The sequence below is a fragment of the Micromys minutus genome (genome assembly GCF_963924665.1).
Source record: "Micromys minutus genome assembly, chromosome: 18".
NCBI classification, from domain to species: domain Eukaryota; kingdom Metazoa; phylum Chordata; class Mammalia; order Rodentia; family Muridae; genus Micromys; species Micromys minutus.
The window spans coordinates 10651177-10661597 of NC_137953.1; the positions used below are offsets into that span (position 1 = coordinate 10651177).

The following is a 10421-nucleotide window of genomic DNA, read 5'->3' on the forward strand; positions in this document are numbered from 1 at the left end:
GTGCATTAGAAATTTGGTGTTTTATTGTAAATCAGTGATTACTTCATATCATAGCTCCTACAACCTACCTGCCACAGGCAAGAGAAAGCAAAGGAATTCAAAGAAACTGAGCTACTGGCTGAGCTAGCAGGAGCAAGCCAGAGTGAAAAAGAGAGAGAGCTGTTTTGGAAAGGCATGAATATAGTATATTTATGGTAGGATTGTTATTTCTTAAATCCTAAAAAAATATAGAAAAATAACTAAGCTTATACCCATCTAGTCTTCAAGCCTATCAAAGACCTGAGAATGAATATATATATTATCTGAGTATACTGGAATTTCAGGAAAGTAGATTGCAAAACTATGAAATGACAGAGAAGCTCGCTATGTGAACAGTCACATAGGTTTGTCTGCATTGTAAGAGTATATTCATCTTTTGCCTTCTGTACAACAATATCTGACAGACAATTTTATGAAGCAGGAAATATGAAGTATGGCTTACCCTGCTTTGGCAAAACTTGTCAATCAACCTCCCTGTGTCATGTTTATATGGTTTTGATAGCATATGTAAGTAGTTCAAGCAAGAGCTTCTTTGATGATCATCTTCCTTTAAGTATAATTGGGGTGCTGGCAGGTGCAGAAATGTCTCATAAAAAACATAAAATAAAACATCTTTTAAATATCTGTGGATCACTGAGGATTTAAGGAATATACAAGCATTTTTGCTAGATATTGACTATCTGTTTTAACTAGAAAGCATATTTTATAATTAAACTAGTATCTATCATTATCTGAGTTCGATTGACTGTTGACTTGAATTTCTTAAATATCCTACACAGTTTTAAATAACAGTCTTCAAATATTAAAATGTAATATGGCATTTTGAAGAAGTACATAGATTGGAGAAATTGAAAAATGTTGATACATAGTTAAAAATGTCCCCAATACAGATTTTTGAGGAAACAACATTGAGGCAGTCTGAGCTAGGTTCAGGTAGTACTCAACATCACAACATCCTCAAGGGTAAATTTTATTGTGGATATATTGACTTCAACGGTGTCTATAAACACATAACTCTGACAGGCATTATATATTTCTTCAATAACACATGTATGAAATCTATAATGGTAACAGTGGTAAGATTATTCTGTGATTTATGTACAAGCAGATAAACCATCTGTCTTTCTTTTTAAGTTACTTTGGGTCTCAATTCTGCAACTGAGCCTCCTGGAATGATATTTGGAATTCTTACAAGATGGCAGACATTGACAACACAGAACAATCTGAACTTGATTTGAAAGATGTTGAAGAAGTAGAAAAAAGAAACAGGTAAAATAACAAAAATCAAAGCACGTCAGCTAACTGTTCAAATGATGCAAAATCCTCAGATCTTTCAGGTCTTCAGGAAAGACTTGATGGTCTGGTAGACACACTTACAGGATACACTGAATACTTGCGTAAGGTATTCAAAAGACAAGAAAACTCTCAAGAATATGCAAGTTAAATATGCACAGATTGAAGCCAAATTCTATGAAGAAGTTCATGATCTCAAGCGAAAGTATTTTTTTTTATTTATCAGCCTTTATTTTGTAAGCAATCTGAAATCACTAATGCGATTTATGAACCTATAGAATAATGTGAATGGAAACCAGCTTAGGAAGATAAAGTTTCAAAGGAGTTGAAAGAAAAGAATATAAGAAAAAGGATGAAGAAAAAGAAGACCCAAAAAACCTCCTGAATATTAGTTGACAGTTTTAAGAATGCTCATCTCCTCAGTGATATAATTCAGGAACATGATCAACCTATTCTGGATCACTTGAAAGATAACAAAAATAAATTTTCAGAAGCTGGCCAGCCTTTCTATCTTAAAATTTCACTTTGAGCCCAATGAATATTTCAAAAATTAAGCATTTACAAAGGTTTACAGAATGAGGTCAGAACCAGATGTTTCTGATCCCCTCTCTTTTGACAGACCAGAAATTATGGGTTGTACAGGGTGTTAGATAGATTCAAGAAAAAAAAAACCTGAATGTTACTTTGAAGACCATTAAGAATAAGAAGAAACACGAGAGCCATGGGACAGTTCGTTCTGTGACTAAAACAGTTCCCAGTGATTCTTCTTTAATTTTTTTTCCCTTCCTGCTAAGGATCCAGAGAATGGAAATCTGGATCCTGCTGCTGAGGTCATTGTGGCTGTTGAGACGATCCATTGAAGTTGGCCACTTTATATGTTAGCATATATTCAAGATTAGCGTTATATTTCACTGGAGAAGCTATTGAGGACGATAACGATAACAATTACTATGGTGAAAAAGGTGAAGAAGCTGATGAGAAGAAGGAGATGTGAAAAACAATCCAGACTATGTCCCCAAGAAGAATCAAAATTCACCCTAGTGCAAACAGCAGTGAGCAGTGCGTGCCTTGAGTATGACTTCGCTGTGGTAGCCTAAACATGGCTTATTTACATACAGCCTTATGGCCTTGTATTTTCTTCGTAGAATCAGCAAGTTTTTAAGGGAAAGGAAATTGATATTTTAAAGACGAATTTGGTCTACCTAGCATCCTAACTCTAGCTCTGACAGATACATTAACACATACATCATCTCTAATGCATATTCATTTATTGCTGCAGTTCAGTTCTTCTAGAATATTTTCATCATGTAGCTGTTGGAGTACAATTATAAAAACGAACTGTTGAGCGTATTTGGAGTAGCTATTTTTATATTTTTTTTTCCCTAGAGAACCACTTTAGGTGGTAGAACAGGTTGAACTCTGCCTTCATTGGTTATTATTTCCATTATGTTTAGACGGATGCACAAGGCACAAGATCATTTGAGGAAGGAAAACTGTGGTTAAGAATTTCCGGTAAGATCAAACTTAAAAACTGAGATTATTAAGGCATTTTTTAGATTCTGATGATACAACAGATGTCAACTCATGCTTACACCAAGGTGAACAAACCCAAGGTTCTTTTCAGACATTAATTGGTAGTATTTAATGTACTTTTAAAAATTAACCTCCATTAATTAAATCTTTTCTTTGTGGGTAGGGCCTACCTTTTGCTTTCCCAAAGAAGATGGATGTGCATCTTTTCTATTTTGAGTTTGCCTAATTTTGTTTTTATATACTAAAATAAAAAATATAACACAGTTTTAGCCTCAAAAAAGGTAGTTTGGACTATATTACCAAACTGTAATTGCTTTTCTATTCCATTAGAAAGCACGGTATGATAAGTCCAGTGGATTTTGTACCCAACAAAATTCATTGTCTATGCATATCTGAAGTTCTGGCTAAAGATGTTTACATGTCTCAGAGCAATTTTCATGTAGCAGTGTAAGTGTAATTAATTTTTTTTACTTGTTTTGTTCTTTGTCTTGATTTCTTTCTTTCAATCTGTAGCCACAAAATTTCAGGTGGTCCCCCTACCTTTTTCAAACCTAATTTTAGGAATTTAGAAGAAACATACAGCTTTTCTTTTAATGTGGAAACAAATATCAATCTCTCCCCAAATTAACACATGTCCTTCTTTATTTTATTTGGAGATTAGAACATCCTGAATATAAAGAGAAGAATTTAGTCCAGCCGTTTTTATCCATGTTCCAACATTTCTCAACAGCTATGTTAACTGTCTCATTGACATTTAAATATAATAAAGTCAATACAACATAATTTATTCTATCTGTTGGAGATATCATATCCTGCTTCTGCACTATGAGCAATTCCTTTAAAGTCCTGTTAGATGCTTTTATAATTGCATGACCCATAGGGTTGAAATATATACCTGTAGCCGGTTTTATGGAACAATGTTTAAGGAATTATTATATTCTAAAGGATACATATGCCTGATCATAATCAGCATTAACTACAAAAATCATTTCCCAAAATATTCACCATCTTTAATAAATATGCAACCTTAGAATCATCCTTTTTAGAATTCAAGACAGAATCCCAATGGCATTTAGAAGTTTTATTAGTACAGTTTATTATCACTAGTACAAATTCTAATTTTCCAAACTCTACAAAAATAATCTATTTCATGACATTACTGTAAGGTAACATTAAATATGATTTGTATGATTTGTCTACTTTATTCAGTATAGTACTTTTATACGGGTTGCCTTTCTAATTCCTCAAGCCTTTATTGTTTCCCCTTGCCAACTACCTTTTGTGCTGTCATTGAATATTCGAGATTGTATTCTTTTGAGGAATTTTCAAACTAATTTAAAGAATTCTCTAACTTCTGTTTTATGGTCTCTAATCTAGGTTTCATCTTTCAATCTCTTCTTTATCTAAGGACCCTTTATTCTTATATTTCTCAAAGGGAATATATTCAACAACAATTATTTTTCAACATGTAATCATCTTCATGTTGAAAATTAAAACAAAATTGTAAGATCCAAGGGCTCTTTGTCTTCTAAATTTTTCTTCAAATTTTCATCATGGCAAGCCTTTTCATTTTAATCACTTTCTCCTTCACAAATTCACTTTCTTTATTTCAAAATAAATACTTTTACCTATGATTATTTTTACCCAATTTCTTTTCTTTCTTGATCACCTAAGCATATTTTAAATCCTATTTTCCCAGTTCAGAGGTTTTACCCATTTTGGGCCTGGTTTCTGTTGCCTGCAGTATTTCATTGACAAGGATGCCAGACCTTAAGGAGACTCTCTCTCTCTCTTTTTTTTTTATGACTTTATTTTACAAAACAAAGATAAATGTACAGATTTTAAACATTTTTTGCTTAAAATTATACATTTTTGTCAATACTGTTTTTTCAGACATTGAAATAAATTTTTACATAAAACCATGTGAATATATTTTTTTAGTCAACACTTAATTTTTTTCAAGGGCTTGACAGTATGCATTGAAAACCTAATAGTTACAATAAGCGTAAAGTACATGCAAAACAAAACGCAACATGGAAATAGTCAAAGTCTTCTTGTTTTGTAAATATATGTATATTTTTTTTGTTTTCTTTATTTCTTGGACTTCATACACTCTGTGAGTTGTTTCTTGGGGAGTGCAAGCCTCTGGGGTTAGCATCCCACTATCAGTGACTGCATATTATGTCTGATCTTTTTTGACTGGGTTATCTCACTCAGGATGATCTTCTCTAGATGCAGCCATTTTCTTAACAATTTGGTTAAGTCATTGTTTCTGGTGGCTGAGTAATATTCCATTGTGTATATGTACCACAATTTTTGTATCCATTCATCTTCTGAAGGACATCTGGGTTCCTTCCAGCTTCTGGCTGTTATAAATAGAGCCGCTATGAACATTGTGGTGCATATAACTTTGTTGTGTATTAAAGTGTCTCTGGGGTATATGCCCAGAAGTGGAATAGCTGGGTCTTCAGGTAGTACTATATTCAATTTTCTGAGGTATCGCCAGACAGATTTCCAGAGTGGTTGTATTAGCTTGCAACCCCACCAACAGTGGAGAAGTGTTCCTCTTTCTCCGCAGCCTCGCCAGCATCTGCTGTCATCTGAGTTTTGGATCCATATGCACCACAATGTTCATTGCAGCTCTATTTATAATAGCCAGAAGCTGGAAGGAACCCAGATGTCCTTCAGAAGATGAATGGATACAAAAATTGTGGTACATTTACACAATGGAATACTACTCAGCCACCAGAAACAATGACTTAACCAAATTCTTAAGAAAATTGATGCATCTAGAGAATATCATCCTGACTGAGATAACCCAGTCACAAAAAAACAGATATAATATGCAGTCACTGAGAGTGGGATGCTAACCCTAGAGGCTTGCACTCCCCCAGAAACAACTCACAGACTGTATGAAGTCCAAGAAAGAAAGAAAACAAAACAAAACAAAAAAAAATATTTACAAAACAAGAAAACTATTTCCATGTTATATTTTGTTTTACATGTACTTTAGCTCATTGTAACTATTAAGTTTTCAAGGCATACTATCAAACCTTGAAAAAAATCAAGTACTGACTAAAAAATGTACTCACATAGTTTTATGTAAAAATAATGTTAAAATCTGTAAAAAAAGTACTGACAAAAATGTATAATTTTAAGGAAAAAAATGTTTAAAATCTGTACATTTGTCTTTGTTTTGTAAAATAAAGCAGTTTAAAAAAAAGAAAAAGTACATTTCTGGAATGAGGACTTAGGTAACAGAATTTATTATATTCATGCTACTATAGGTGAGACTAATTCTACAACTGTGTACTTAATTGAATGTCTATGATTCAAAGTAAGACAAAGGTTTATATTTTACTACTGAGTGGAATTTGGTAATGTTTAAATAAGCAGAAAAAACTAATAATGAAACAATAGTATATCTTATAATTAATTGCACTACAGTTACCTCGTATATTTTATTTCTCTATATTTCTGTATGTAATTCACTTGATTATGTTATGGCTAAACATTGTTGGGAACTTTATTTAATCAATCACCAAAGTATTAAAAGTTATACTCACCAAATTCTTTGTTGACCCTGCCCTGAAGTCTGAAACACAGTGCTGAAAATTTGGCTGAAATGGTCAGTAATTGTTCTTGATTCTACCCAGCGTTCAGTTTGTCTGTTTTCTTTGCACTATGTAATGCATCTTAAGATACCATAGATGCTATGGATAAACTCTTCTTTAAATAACTATATGTTTATACTTGTCAATTTCACCATCTATTTAAATGATGTCAATTTCACCATCTATTTAACACTTGGTTTAATTTTAAACCTTTTATGTCGCATGCCACACTTCCCGCCAGCAGGAATAGGTGTGCAACAACAGGATTCTTCTGCGAACAACCTTTATTGTACAATAATCTGAGAAGGGGCTCACATGGAAGAAAAATGCACTGCATATATATGCCCAGGAGACATGTGTTGCTACCTGATTGGTGCACCCTCCAGTAACTCATTAGCATGCCCCCAGAGGGGGCTGTGATGTCTGTGGCACATTCTTGCTATGTCTCTTGGGCTCTGTTTGCTGAGTCATAGGCGGGAAGCTGGCGCCATGTTTGGGTGCGGCACAAACGGCTCTCTACACTTTTATATGAAATATCAGAAGACAATGTGATATATTTTTAAAAAACATGTTTTTCTGCCTTTTCACTACCATTTATGGATTGAAATATTTCTAGTACTGTGTGATGTACTATTTTCTATTTCATAGAAGCCAAACTAAATATATTATCTTAGTGACAAATGCATATTAGAGCCTATAAAATGTAAATTTTTACACATGCCAATCATTTTGTTCAAGGAATATCTCTAGATATTTAAAATGTCAATAGTGCATTTTAGCTATGAAAAATAACAAAGCATAAATTTTACATTCTCTATACTTATAAGCACAAAAGGCTACAATTTTAAGAATCTATAAAATCATTGTTAATCACAGTATTAAATACTTAAAGAATAAAAATTTGGGGTTTTGTAGCATTTAAAGAATTAATGGGGATTTTAGGTAAAAGGCAAATATCAGGAAGAGGGAAATGATTTAAAGATGTTGAAATTAAATATATTATTTAGTTAGTAAATGTAGAGTAAGATTATTACAATGTCAATTGCTTGAAAATAAAGAGAATTGCAAAAAGTTCATGTTAGAAATTTAAAATAATATTACAGAGTGAGAGATAGATGGGCAAAATTAAGATGCAAAAATAAGAAAAGAAAGGGAAGGGGAATTTTTCAAGGAGAAAATATGGAAACAAAGCAGCCAGTGATGAAGACAAGAAGTCTGTATTGTTTGGATTCTATGTTATCAGCGAAGGTTAAGAACCAAATTGAATAGACTAAATAGAGCTGCAAGTAGAACACCATGAGTCTAGAAAGAGGTGTCAGGTGGGTAGCAGTCAAGTCAGTGGGGCGCTGTAGGTAAAATGACAAATGCTTTCATGGGGAATTCTCTTTTAGAAATAAAACACTCTAGAGTATATTTTTTTTAAAAAAATAGAAATTCAATGTAGGGAAGAAATCAAACACTAGTAAAAATAGAAATCGTTGGGGGAGCTTTTAAATCTGAAGGGGGATTGAGCGAAATGAATGAAATTCTAGGTGATAGGTTTTTCTCCAAACACAGCCATGAATGCAATGCTAGGTGGGAGGGCTCTCTCCAAACACAGCCATGACAGTTAATCCCAGACAAGTAAGAGATGTCAAAATGGTGAATATTCTGAAAGATACTCGAAAACAAAAAGGGAGAAAGTTTTTTATTTCTTTTTTTTTTAAATTTTTTTGAATAATGAATTGCTTATATACTGCTCAAGGTCATTATTCTTCTTTCTGTAAAACCCAGTGATGGGAACTGTAAAAAGTGGTATGTACCCCTTGTATTGAAATCTATAAACCCTTTTGAGATTCCTCAGGACGGTGAATTGCTACGTGAATTTTAATATATGTAATCCTCCTAACATTGTATTGTCAAGCCAGTGAAAAATGGAAAACTTAATTATGTATATATATATGTATGTATGTATGTATACACGTGCTGCCAGGTGCTCAGTCCAAGAAAGACTTGTCCTGTTTACTCATAATGACCTAGTTTGGCAGCATTTTTCTACCAGTCTTACGCATAACTATGTGATGACCTAGAGCCATCATTTCCTCCAGTTTTATCTGTCACCCCTTTCAGTCTCAAAGGATCATATGTGTATGTTTATGTGTATGTGTTTGTGTATGTGTATGTGTATGTGTGTGTATATGTGTGTGTGACACATATCCTACCTAGATTCATACACACAGTATAATCATATGAGAGAAAACAGAAACATATTTGACCAAACAAAAATACTTCAGGGAAATTTTCTGTACACTCACTGATGGAAACAAATACTTAAAGAAAGGTAAATGCTCATCCTCGATTTTACTTCTTTCTTTTTCTTTTCTCTGTAGCTCAACCTGTGTATTTATATCTCAAGACTCACTATATGCCAAAGTGCGTCTTCATACCTAATCAAACCAAGCCAGTTTCCTCTCAGGATATCATGACTGCAGCATACTGTCACCCATGGTGCTGATAAAGAAATGAGAGGTCTATGTCTTGATTTTCAGGTAGCAAGAGACAATATACCACATTGGGTGTAGCATGAGCTTCTGTGACCCCACAGTGACACATTCCCTCCAACCAGACAACACTACTCCCAAAGTCACACATCTCCTAATAGTGCCAATTCCTGTGGGCCAAGCATTCAACACATGAGTTTATAGGTACCACTCTTATTAAAAATCACTACAAGGTGGATTACACTCAAACATTTAACATGGTTAATATTTGAGCATAATTACCCCCGTGAAGGTACACTTTATATTGTGACATGGTTATGTTAGACTTAGTTATAGATTATTAGAAATCACTTTTGTGAAAGAGAAAGAGTTACACACCACTTTGTACTTGACTCAAACTATGTTATGAGACATGGTGAAGAAATTCCAATGTATCTGGTTGTACGAATACAGCCTCTGTCCTATTTTATGTACAAAGCAAGTAAGTAGCTTTATGCAAAAGTGTCCCTGACCCCTGGCTTCTGGAATACGGAGGTAAGAATATAATTATTTAGCTCTCTATACTTATTTATGTATTATAGTTATTTTGTGTTATAGTTACAAATAGTAAGACATTTTGCTTTCTTTATTCATATCTTCCGCTAAGCACTTACTGTCAGTAACAATGCATTTAAGTACAGAGTCCTGTTCTTAGTCAACTTCAGCTTTTCTGGAATAAGGGGAGATTCTTTACTGTATTTTAGAGAATGCGCTGCCACCAGAAGAGCAACAACTTCATTTAAAGAAGCAGTAGTTCAGTCTGAGAGGGTACTCAATGGGAAGGACATTTATCACTAAAGTCCTAGGATGAGGTGAAAGTGTAGAACACAGTTGCATACTCAATCTTTCACAATGGTTGTCCTTTGGATGGTTCACTTCTTTGCTCAGGCTGAAATGTTTATCTAATGGCAAAAATCCACCATGGACAGAAAAATTAATGCAAAGCTTTCTTTATGACATTTCCCCCCTAGAGCCAGAGTAAAGTTACTTCTTTTTAACGTTGTTTCACATGCATTTTCTTGTTCCACGTAACACTAAATTTGAATGACTCCAATATTCTTGGCATTAGGAAATCCTAAGTGATTCTGACAAAAAAAAAATCTATCTATATTTTCCTTTGTGTTCCTTTGTGCTTTTGTTCTCTAACAATATTGAACTGGCACTATTACAAATATTTAGACAGTAAATATTTTTGTGTACATTTACAAGTGAAATAAAAATTAATAAATTAAAATGTATCTCTGCTATACAAATTAAATCTTTCTGTCTTTCCAGATCTAGGTTGTATAATGTACCTGTAGAAGGTAGCTGTACTTTCAAAGATGCTTTAAATATAGACACATTAATAAATATAAATAGGGATACATAAATATAATTTGTTAATTGTATAAGTGGCATACTCCCTATTCTGTACTTTGCATCT

The 10421-nt window shown here is 33.4% G+C and overlaps 1 pseudogene across 1 annotated transcript; it reads left to right on the top strand.

The window, feature by feature from the left end:
• The first annotated feature begins 1234 nt into the window (after positions 1-1234).
• Positions 1235-2373, top strand: LOC308432369 (nucleosome assembly protein 1-like 1; annotated as a pseudogene). Its single transcript has one exon. The product of its transcript is annotated as a nucleosome assembly protein 1-like 1 (transcript).
• Positions 2374-10421: the final 8048 nt, after the last annotated feature.